The sequence below is a fragment of the Agrilus planipennis genome, unplaced genomic scaffold (assembly GCF_000699045.2).
Source record: "Agrilus planipennis isolate EAB-ADULT unplaced genomic scaffold, Apla_2.0 scaffold14, whole genome shotgun sequence".
NCBI classification, from domain to species: domain Eukaryota; kingdom Metazoa; phylum Arthropoda; class Insecta; order Coleoptera; family Buprestidae; genus Agrilus; species Agrilus planipennis.
The window spans coordinates 519,378-529,716 of NW_020442313.1; positions in this window are offsets into that span (position 1 = coordinate 519,378).

The window sequence follows — 10,339 nt, forward strand, 5'->3', positions numbered from 1 at the left end:
TTGTGATTTATTTATAATTTAATACTGTTTCCACATTCCTTCCACTTATTTTGAAAATACATAACCGTATGAGTGTGAAAATTAAAACCAAAAAAAGATTTTATTTAATAAACCACCACCGACGTTTCGCCACTGATTCAAAACTTTATCAATATAATCAGTAGTTTTTTAATAGTTATTCAACTAATAAATAAGGTGTTTACGAACTATAGAATGTTGAATGTGGAACAAATTCTACTTTGGACAAACAAGCAAAACATTTATAACACGTGTAAGTGAACATACGGAATCGAAAATTATTCAGATTTCAAGGTATATCACTAGAGTTAAAGAGCTATCCTTTACTAAACCTTTGGCTAACTACATCCCGGTTTGATTAACATATTATAAACCTTTTTTTCACTGCTTTCATACTGGAACTTTAATTTGAAATGTGTAACAATGCATGTGTGTGAGTTAGTGTAGGTACAAATTTAGAAATAGGAAACGACTAATCGTGTTTAGTGATTTTTTGTTTGCTCCAAACAGAGGTGTTAAATTTTAGGCGTGGTGACCTGTCACTCTATTTTATTCGATAAGTTTTTTGACATGGGCACAATCGACTGAATGCAGAGTGACAGATGTTTGCGTTAAATTATTGGTTTTCGTTGTTATTTTGTTGGAAAAAACTCGGTGCGGTTTATAAGAAATAAATAAAATAAATAGCAGGCGTAAGAAATTGTCAAAAATGCGAATCGAAATTCAATAGCCATCAGAAATTTCGTTTCTAAATACGTACTGTTTCATAAAAAATAAACTTTACAATTACGACAATTATAATTTTTCTTACTGGTTATATCATACATGTAATAAACGTTTTTGATTAGGACTACCATTATTCTGGACTACCCCGGATTCATCCTAATCTTTAGGCGGACATATAGGACTGGGGGCTTCTTTTCAGTTGGAATTTTAAAATTTTAGAAACAAATTTTAATAAAAACGTTTAGAAGAATATTGTAACATACAATGGCAGTTTGAAATGTTTCTGACTTCAACCGACAAGACCGTCTTTAACGAATTGGAGATCCTGGGCACATAACGATAACAGGGCTCCTACGGTTTTGACACAGGCCTATTTTGTTAAAACAGCCAAAAAGATTCTAAATGCACTTTCTACATTTAAAAATGTGTTTTCAATTTTGTTTTGTAATTATAATGGTTGATTTACTAAAAATAAATATGTTTATCGGTAATAAATATTGGTTTTTGGTTGGTGAATGGATCTAAGGCAAACTTAGGAGCCCCCGTCGACCTCTGGCCCGCGGGTAAATGCCCAGAATACCCAATGGAAAAGAGGGGCCTGTCAACAGGAAGATGGCAGCATTCCTCAAAAAAGCCAGAAAATATCTTAGCTTATACATATTGTTTGATAAAACTATCTACCAAAGTTTAAGATATTTTTTGTCATGTTAGCGCGGAAAGCTCGTTTTGCGTGCTATAAAATAGGGAAGAAATGGCTTCTCTTCAGCCGTGTTTGAGTCGGGAGGCAATGAAATTAGTCTTTTGTGCGCATGCGCTGAAGTTTATGGGCATGCGCAGAAATCAGTTGTTCAATGACAATGTCTTTTTAACCTCTAAATCATTTACTCCTATTTCGCCAACTATCAATTTAATAACGAGCTTTCCGCACAAACATGACGAAAAATAGTATGCGTACCTCGGGAAGAAACAGGGTTGTCGCCTTCGGCTCGGGTGGCAATTCACATGCAGTCTGTAATAACCCTGTTTCTTCCCTCGATACGTAATGTACTATTGTAGACTTCTTGTCATGACTCGTTTGAATCGTTTGAGTGAGTCAATTATAACTGTTTTTGTAAATATGGAGAAAATTGAGTGTCCGGTTATCGTCAATACGCTTAGGTACACAAAAAAAACAAAGTACACCCCTAGACAAAAATTATCAGTCTCTCTCCAGTCTCTCAGAGTCTTTCAGCGTCTCTGAGAGCGTCTGTCACAGTCTTTCACAGTCTCTCAGTTATTGCCTAGGTGTTTTTATGGATCTCTCACAGTCTCTGTATGAGAGACTCGAACGATAAAATTGTTAATTCAGAGATTCGAGTATCTCGTTCAAACACTGGATACGAAATGAGGATCTCTCTATAAGCTACTCGAGTCTCTCGTTCAGAGACGCTAAACAGTTTTTATGACAGTCTCTCTCAGTGACACCAAAGAGACTCGATGAGAGACGGAGACTCGAGTCTCGCTTTCAGAGACTCTGAGAGACTGATTTATCTTTATCTCGGGACCATATGGAATTGATAGATGAAACTAAAGTCAAAGAGATCGCAGTAAATAACTTCAGAGAAATACTCCAATTATTATTTGGATGGATTAAAGGAATAGAACCTTCGCTCGAAACATATATACCTAGACTTGTATGAAGGAGACTATGGGGAAAAACAAAAATAAATTATTGGTCTACTGTCGGGTATTCGGTTACCCGATACCCGCCAAAACCACCTTCCGGTGCATCTCTATCCTGTAGTTTTTAATACACCACTCTTCGTACTAAAACCATTCTTACAAATGTATATTCTCCCAAGTAGGCGTTTTTATGAATGTATCATAATGTTCAACTTCTAGTGATAAAAACTTTAATATTTTAATGTCATACTTCTTCTGAGCAAAATTAAAATAATATAATTGGTCCTTGTAAAAAAAAACCAGCATGCTAAGATTTGAATCGTCGATTCAATTTACAAGCACAACATTCAATTTATATAGAGTTCAGAGTCGATAAACGGGCGATAGAGAGCCCATTGTGAGAAAACATTTTCAAGATGGCGCGTGTGCCAATTTTAGATTACTCTGAATTCAATTTGTTCGCCTTCTTTGCCGTGAATTGGGTTTTTACGATTTGATTTTCTGTTTAGCTTTCAATATTCGATCGCTACGACTTACTGCACGAACACAAATGGCTGAACCCAAAGAATTATGTCTCTAACATACGTATAAATTCCCACGTATACGCATTAGGGTTATCACCGTGTAAAATACTCAGCCATGACAATAAGAAGTAATAAGTAAAACTTAATTTACAAAATAAGCATTCATCAATACTGAAACTAAGGCTGGAATTATTATTTCTTTGAAGTGAAACTTCTTTACGCACTATAGGGTAAGTTCGTTTCATGCGAGTTGCTATGTAACGAAATCATGCAACGCATTCCCCCGCTGTCTGTCCCTATGTATGCTTAGATCTTTAAAACTATGCAACGGATTTTAATGCGTGTTTTTTTAATATATAGAGTAATTCAAGAGGAAGATTTATATCTGTAATACATGCATAATATAGTAGAGAAACGCTGATAATTTTAGAGCTTTGTAAGGTGATGTCGTAAGTAAACATTTTTTTTGCGCTTACATTGCAAACGCTGGCTGAACCCTACGAGATGGATCAAAATAATATACTACAGTATTGTACACCTTAAAAAGGTCTACAAAAAAGTCTGCGATGGTATATGTCTATCTCTGGCATAACCCACAATAGCCATTTTTTATCCTTTACTTTTTACGAGAAATAATGGTTTATTTACGAAGCGATTTTAAGCAATACAGCATTAATCCTTGTCCAATTAAGTATTTTTAAACACATTGTGCATTTAATATAAATTAATATGGCCTTTTACAGCATGTAATTTAAATGAATATTTTCAAAGGTATTACAGACTTAAAATGCAGGGACATAGCGGTTGCGGCGGTACCGGCCGGTTTGTATTGTCTAATGACAAAAAAGCTGTGATTGTTGTATATAAAGACATTCTACAGTATATTTACTATCAGCATTGCACCCGTGCGAAGCATAGTGTACAAATAATACCATTAAACCAATTCCTTAACCCCTATCCCGGTATGTTTGTGCGTTTGAAGAAGTTTCACTTCAGTAGCGTGTTGTATTTACACGTTGTATTTTTCTTAATACAGTCTAACTCGGTTATAACAAACACGAGGGGCTAAGAATATTGTTTGTTATAGCCGAGTTCGTTATTAGCGATTTACATTAATACCTTGGGCAATTAGAAACATCACTAACTTTCACAAAATATCTTTTATTTAGACAGTTCCTTTTAGGGAAAAGTATCCAAATGCATTGCATCATCAGGTAAACACTTCCAGAATGTAATAAATACTAAAGACTTACCATCCATGTATAATCGTAATCACCATTCCAGATCTGAAAAAAAAAATTAAAAGCTGGTAAAATCTGAAGTACCTGTTTACTTAAATACGTTATGTGTATATTAGCAAATCGCGACCTATCCAGAGCAAAATACCCAATATGAAGATTATTTCAGCTTTGGTGCAACTAACATTAAACAAAAATAAAATTTTGGGTGATCCATGTAGGCATGTAGAGCCTCTAGACTAAGCCGGAGAATAGGGCGCAAGGCCCTTTTCAGTCTCCTTTCAAGAATCGTGGGAGTAGATGGTTAGAGTGTGGACTACTAGTGCCCCAGTATTTGCCTGTGTCGTCCAAAGAAAGTACAGGAAAATTTGGACCAGCGTCAAGAGCTGCTTTCTTTTTCCTTTTAACATTGCCGAAAATGTTTAAAACTGGTAAAAGCTGGTCACAAAATAAAATGTGCGAAGCCTGTTTAAAAAGTATCGCGAATTTTGAATTTCCGGGGGTTACGTATATTCGATTTTCGATTCTTTTATGGCGTTATGTTGGTACTCATGTCTCACTTATACCGACAAGTTCGGCCATGTTGAATATTCAGTTCCGTGTTTTGGCTCGTCTTCGATTTTTGCCTATTCCAAAAAATGGATCAAAGAATCTATATCAAATTTTGTGTAACAAACAAAATTAAGTGTGCGGACGCATTCCGAATGTTGACTGTGGCATATGATGAAGCTACCTTGGATCGACGCAACGTTTATCGGTGGTACACACTTTTCTCAAACGGCCGAGAAGATATGAACGACGAAGAGCGTGCCGGACGCCCAAGCACGTCAACAACAGACGAAAACATTGATGAAGCGAAGAATTGTCGAATCACCGTTAGAGAAGTTGTTGAGGACCTAAATATATTGACTGGCTCCTGCCATTCGATTTTTACCAATTATTTGGGCATGAAACGGGTCGCCGTGAAGAACAAACATAGGCCTTTGCACCGTGATGACGCCCCCGCTCACAAATCGTTGCTTGTGGGCGAATTTTTGGTCAAAAACTAATAACTAATAATGCCGCAGCCTCCGCGTTCCCCAGATGTGGCCCCCTGTGACTTTTTCTTGTTCTCGAAACCGAAGAGGAGCATGAAATGACGACGCTAAGCTACGATTGAGGAGATAAAGACGGCATCGAAGGAGAAGCTGAATAAGATCACAAAAACTGATTTTTTGAAGTGCTTCGAGAATTGGAAAAAACGATAGCATAAGTGTAATTTTTGATACAACAAAACTCGCGAAACTTTTTGAACAGATATTTTTAGATGGATTCGGCAATCTAACTAAAATTATAGCAACCATCATCGATCCCCGCTGATGCCGAATTCCCTCCCGCAGGTAGTTTTGGTTAAAATATAGATGTCGAATTCCCTCCCGGATACTAGCAGTTCCCTCCCGTTCATATCAACTCCGATAATTAAGTTAACGACTACTTACCGATTTTATTTATCGAAAATAAATATATATTCATAGTGCACTTCAGTAAATTAAAGATAAAATAATTTCAAAAAAAAACATATCAGTTATGAAATGTTTATTTATTTAATTTTAAAATGGTTTCCCACTACCTTAACAAATTCAATGTTTGGAAATTCGTGTGCGTCTAGCTTTTTGATGCAATCATCCAGAAAAACTTTATTAGTTTTAGTTTGTCTTGTGTTTGACCAATAGAAGGGCGGTCTATTAAAATTATTATTGTTATTGTGGTGTCTATAATATATGAATAATATTAAGATTAATATGAGATGTGAGGCTGTATTATTTAAACAACTCTTTATGACTTTGTACTAGCAATTAGCATTCAAGGTCCGCCGCCGTTGGAAGGCAATTAATGTATAATTAGGAGGGAATTCGACATACCGAAAATTTTAACCCTAATTAAAAACAGATATATGGGAGGGAACTAGGCATTATCCTCGATCCCTTAACGCGTCGTTACAAACAATATATACGTATGATTTAAACAATTAAATGAATAATAAATATATATTAAAAATAAGGTCACAATTTGGTAACGAGCATGTGCTGCAAGTTCAATAACAATACCAATAGTTCTTTGTGCTTATTAGGAACATTTTTAAGTTATGTTATACAACAGAGAAAAAAAAGCGTTCTGGCCATCAGAAGCCGCTGACGCTGCTGCACCCTGCATCAAATCCCAGTAGTCTTTATCCTCCTTTCAGAGTCATGTTTAATGGAGTGGCGCAGGAGCGAAAGGAAGATCGGAGTAGGCCGCTGCCGAATTAATCTGAACGTCCTATTAGAAGCCCCAGCGGACGTGAGCAACGAGGGAGCTTCTGCCCTATTAAGTACCTCCTAACCAGTGGCGCAGGTTGCGTTTCGTTTATTATGAAATAGGAAATGCAAGATCTAAAAATGTATTTAGAGAACTAGCAGTCGTCTGCGATATTTACAATTAATTTGGTCGCAGCGTTCAAAATTCTTAACAACTCTGCTCAAGTAATTCACAAATTAAAAACAAACACCTATTTAGACTCAGGCCTGACCTCTAGTGAGCGGTAACGTTACTTTTATTATAAAATATTATAATAGCATACAAACAAACAAACTACAGAAAAGGGGATTTGAGAATAAATTAATGTTAAAAGGTCTTCTGACTCTTGACTTCAACTAGCTATTTCAGCATTTTTCGGATAGTAACTACTAACGGTCTACCTACAAACAGTAATGCCTAATAGCGACACCTATTGTTGTCAATTTGTCAACATCTTGTGATTTATTTATAATTTAATTTAAGATTCATCATCATCATAAGGTCGTCAGTCCTAAGACTGGTTGGATACGCACCTCCACTCATTCCTATCCTGAGCTAATCTTCGCACTTCCCGAAATCAAAACATTCCACATCATTAACTATTTCCAAACATTAATTTAATCTAGGACTACCTCTACTTCTCTTAACTCCTGTTTCTGCTTCTAATATGTCTCTTATTACGGCCTGAGAAGGTGTCCTACCAACTTTTCCCGCTTAGTTTTTATTGACTTCCATACACCCGCCTTTTCTCCTACTGTTTCTAATAGTGTCCGACCGAAACTGGTTTTTACGACCGAAACCGAAACCGAAACCGAATTTCGGCAACGGTCTCAGTTTCGACCGAAACCGAAACCGAAACCGAAACTTCCTTATAAGGATCATGTTTTGAGAGAAAAATAAAGAAAACGTTATTATAATCAGTCAGTTTTATTTTTTTATCTTTAAATCACATAGCTCTGCAGTCTTTGACATTTTCACTTATTGATAATCAAATCAAAATCAACATAACAACCCCTCATTTAAGGAAATACTTTAATTGCGCCTTAAAAATACTTAAAATAGGTGAGATGTTTATTTGAGTAAGTATAGTAGACTAGACTCATTTTTCTTTTGAAGATTATTCATTCTTTTTTTTTATATAATATTAAACATAAAATTACTTTTGTTATTGTTACCTAATATCACAATAGGTATAGGAACTTAATATTTAAGTAATAAACAAAACAATATAAATCACTTTTATCTTAATTAAGAACAAATTAACTTCATCTAAACTTAATTCGTCATGTTGAATGACACTAAACTTCAACGAAAACAAAGATTATGCACCCAGACGCGGCGAAATGTCTATTAATCTACTTCGCTTGGATGAAATTTAACGCGCCGAACATGACCGAGCAGAGCGCGAGAAATCCCGAACGCAGTTTCGGTTTCGGTCGTAGTTTCGGCAGGTTTGCCGCCGAAACCGAAACTAAACCGAAACTCGTTTTTTTTTACGAAACTCGACCGAAACCGAAACCGAACATTCGGTCGGACACTAGTTTCTAATACCTCCTCATTTCTTACCTTCTCTATCCCCATTAATTCACCTTTTTCTTTTCATTTCATATTGTGGCGGATAACGCCACTATATTTAATTTAAAAACATGTATTTTTCTAAACATTATATTACACCCTTTTGTAAATATTTCTACAAGAATTCCTTTGTATCTGCCTTTCTATTATTCTCCGTGTAAATATTTCGAACAGTCTATTTAAATTCTTTTGTATTCAATTCTATCGCTATCAATAACTTTTATTACTTGTACTGTACAGTAATCCCTATTAACATTTCAGCTTCGCCTACTAATCTCATGACGTCCAAATTACAATTTTACGATGGATTTTCTTCGTTGATTTCGGACTACATTCTATTTCTTAGTATTTCTTATCTTCGAAACTTTCCAATATTATTATAACCCTACTGATACCCTACTTTTATCCACCAACTATTAGCTCCATCTTCGTATTTCTTTTTGAAGACTTCTTCTTTCATAATTTAGACAGTTCGATCCGATACTCTCTCTCTTCAGGATGGAATTCTTTCGTTCTTCAAGTTGTTTAAATAAATTGTTATTGTTACTTCGTTATCTAGTTTTATTTTCTAACTCCAGAGTCTACAATACTATTTCGTCATCCGTTTTATTTTTTAATTTAAGATTGAACGATTGATGATCGGAACAGTTTTAGTATTTTTCTTAATCCATATCTTGCTATCATGTTTTCGATCCGTGAACCGATTGGTAATAGTTTTTCCGGACCCGTACGCCACTGTTGTACCGTCCTGGCCTCATGATTATTAGTTACTTACTCGGGTGGTCGAGTACACATTGCATTAAAGAAGATACAACGCTATTAAAGTCGAGATTAAAAGGCAATTTTCTCTTTTGTCACCCCAATTCGATGACGCGTAATAAGGACCAACCGATTACAATAACGTTATTCAATAGTTTACCGAAAGGCCACCATTCAGATTGTATCTACAAAGAATCGCAAAATTAATCCCGCGTTTTATTTGATAATGGCTACAGACTATAGGACAATGCATTTCATTAACAGATGATTAAAATTTGAAGAGTTCGGCTAAAAATAGTAAAACACAATAAACATTGACTACAGATAGGGTAAAAAGAGATCATTCCTTAAATCAACACCAAAAAGGCTGTTATATTAGGAACACAGGAAATTGAGGTAAAATGTTGTTAAAAGCCCTGCATTTTTTATAAGTTTAATTGCATACAGTTACACAGGGTGGGGTAGAATGAGAGAGGGTTTTTAAAATGAGAATAACTCAGCTGTCTTTTAACATTAACAATAATTTGTAATATGAAAATGAATCTTTAGATATAATTCGAACGATTAAAATTGGCAATGAGAATGGATGTATTTTCTTTCTGGTTTCCACTTAGGACTGAAGTCATTTGCTGCTTTTTGAACATGCCCTTGTTAAGTTACGAAATGCTTCGTGAGTGGTACAGAAATGGTAAAAAGAGATAACCGAATAATAGTAAAAGGTGCAGCGATTAGAGGCTGCTTAGCTACTCAAAAGACCAGGATTGGCTTTATAACTGCCTGGTTGGAATTACATCTTTAAGGATGTTTGGGAGGTATGTCAAAATACTACGGGACAAATAAAAATTTGGAAGAACGTTCCTCATTCAATTCTAAAACTCCTGTAAAAATTACAAATCGATTCACTAAACCGTTAAAAAGTTATTGAAATTTTAAAAAATTGTAATTTTACACGTCATTTTATGGAGATTCGTTAACCGAACAGATTAAATTTATTTTTATTAACAGAAAAAAGCTACCAGAAATTTTAAACTTTTATAATAAGTAACTTGAACTCTGGAGAATCACTTTAGCGTAAGGTTATTCAAATTCACTAAATGGTTATCGAGGAAAAAATGAAAAATTAGCTGAAAATCTCGTTTTTATTTGATAATATAATGATAATATTTATAATTGTCTGAAATAAATGCAATTTTAAGGTTTTAATTATTATTTAAACATATTAAAACGTTTCACGCTCAATATTAATAAAGATTGGAACTAAATATTTTTTTGTTTCGAAGCTGAAATCAAGGCATAGGTATTCACTGCCAAAAGTCAGTTAAAAATTTTCCATATTATTCGTTATTTCTTATTTTATTCAAAGTTTTTGGTCAAATTCCAAATTTTCTCTCAAACCGTATAATTTTTTTAGTATAGTTAGTATTTATTTACCTCATGATATGCTCAAAACCTAATTAATCACGAATTTCTAATTTTATGTACTCTTGTCTCCGATTGTACCTCCCAAACATCCTTAAACAG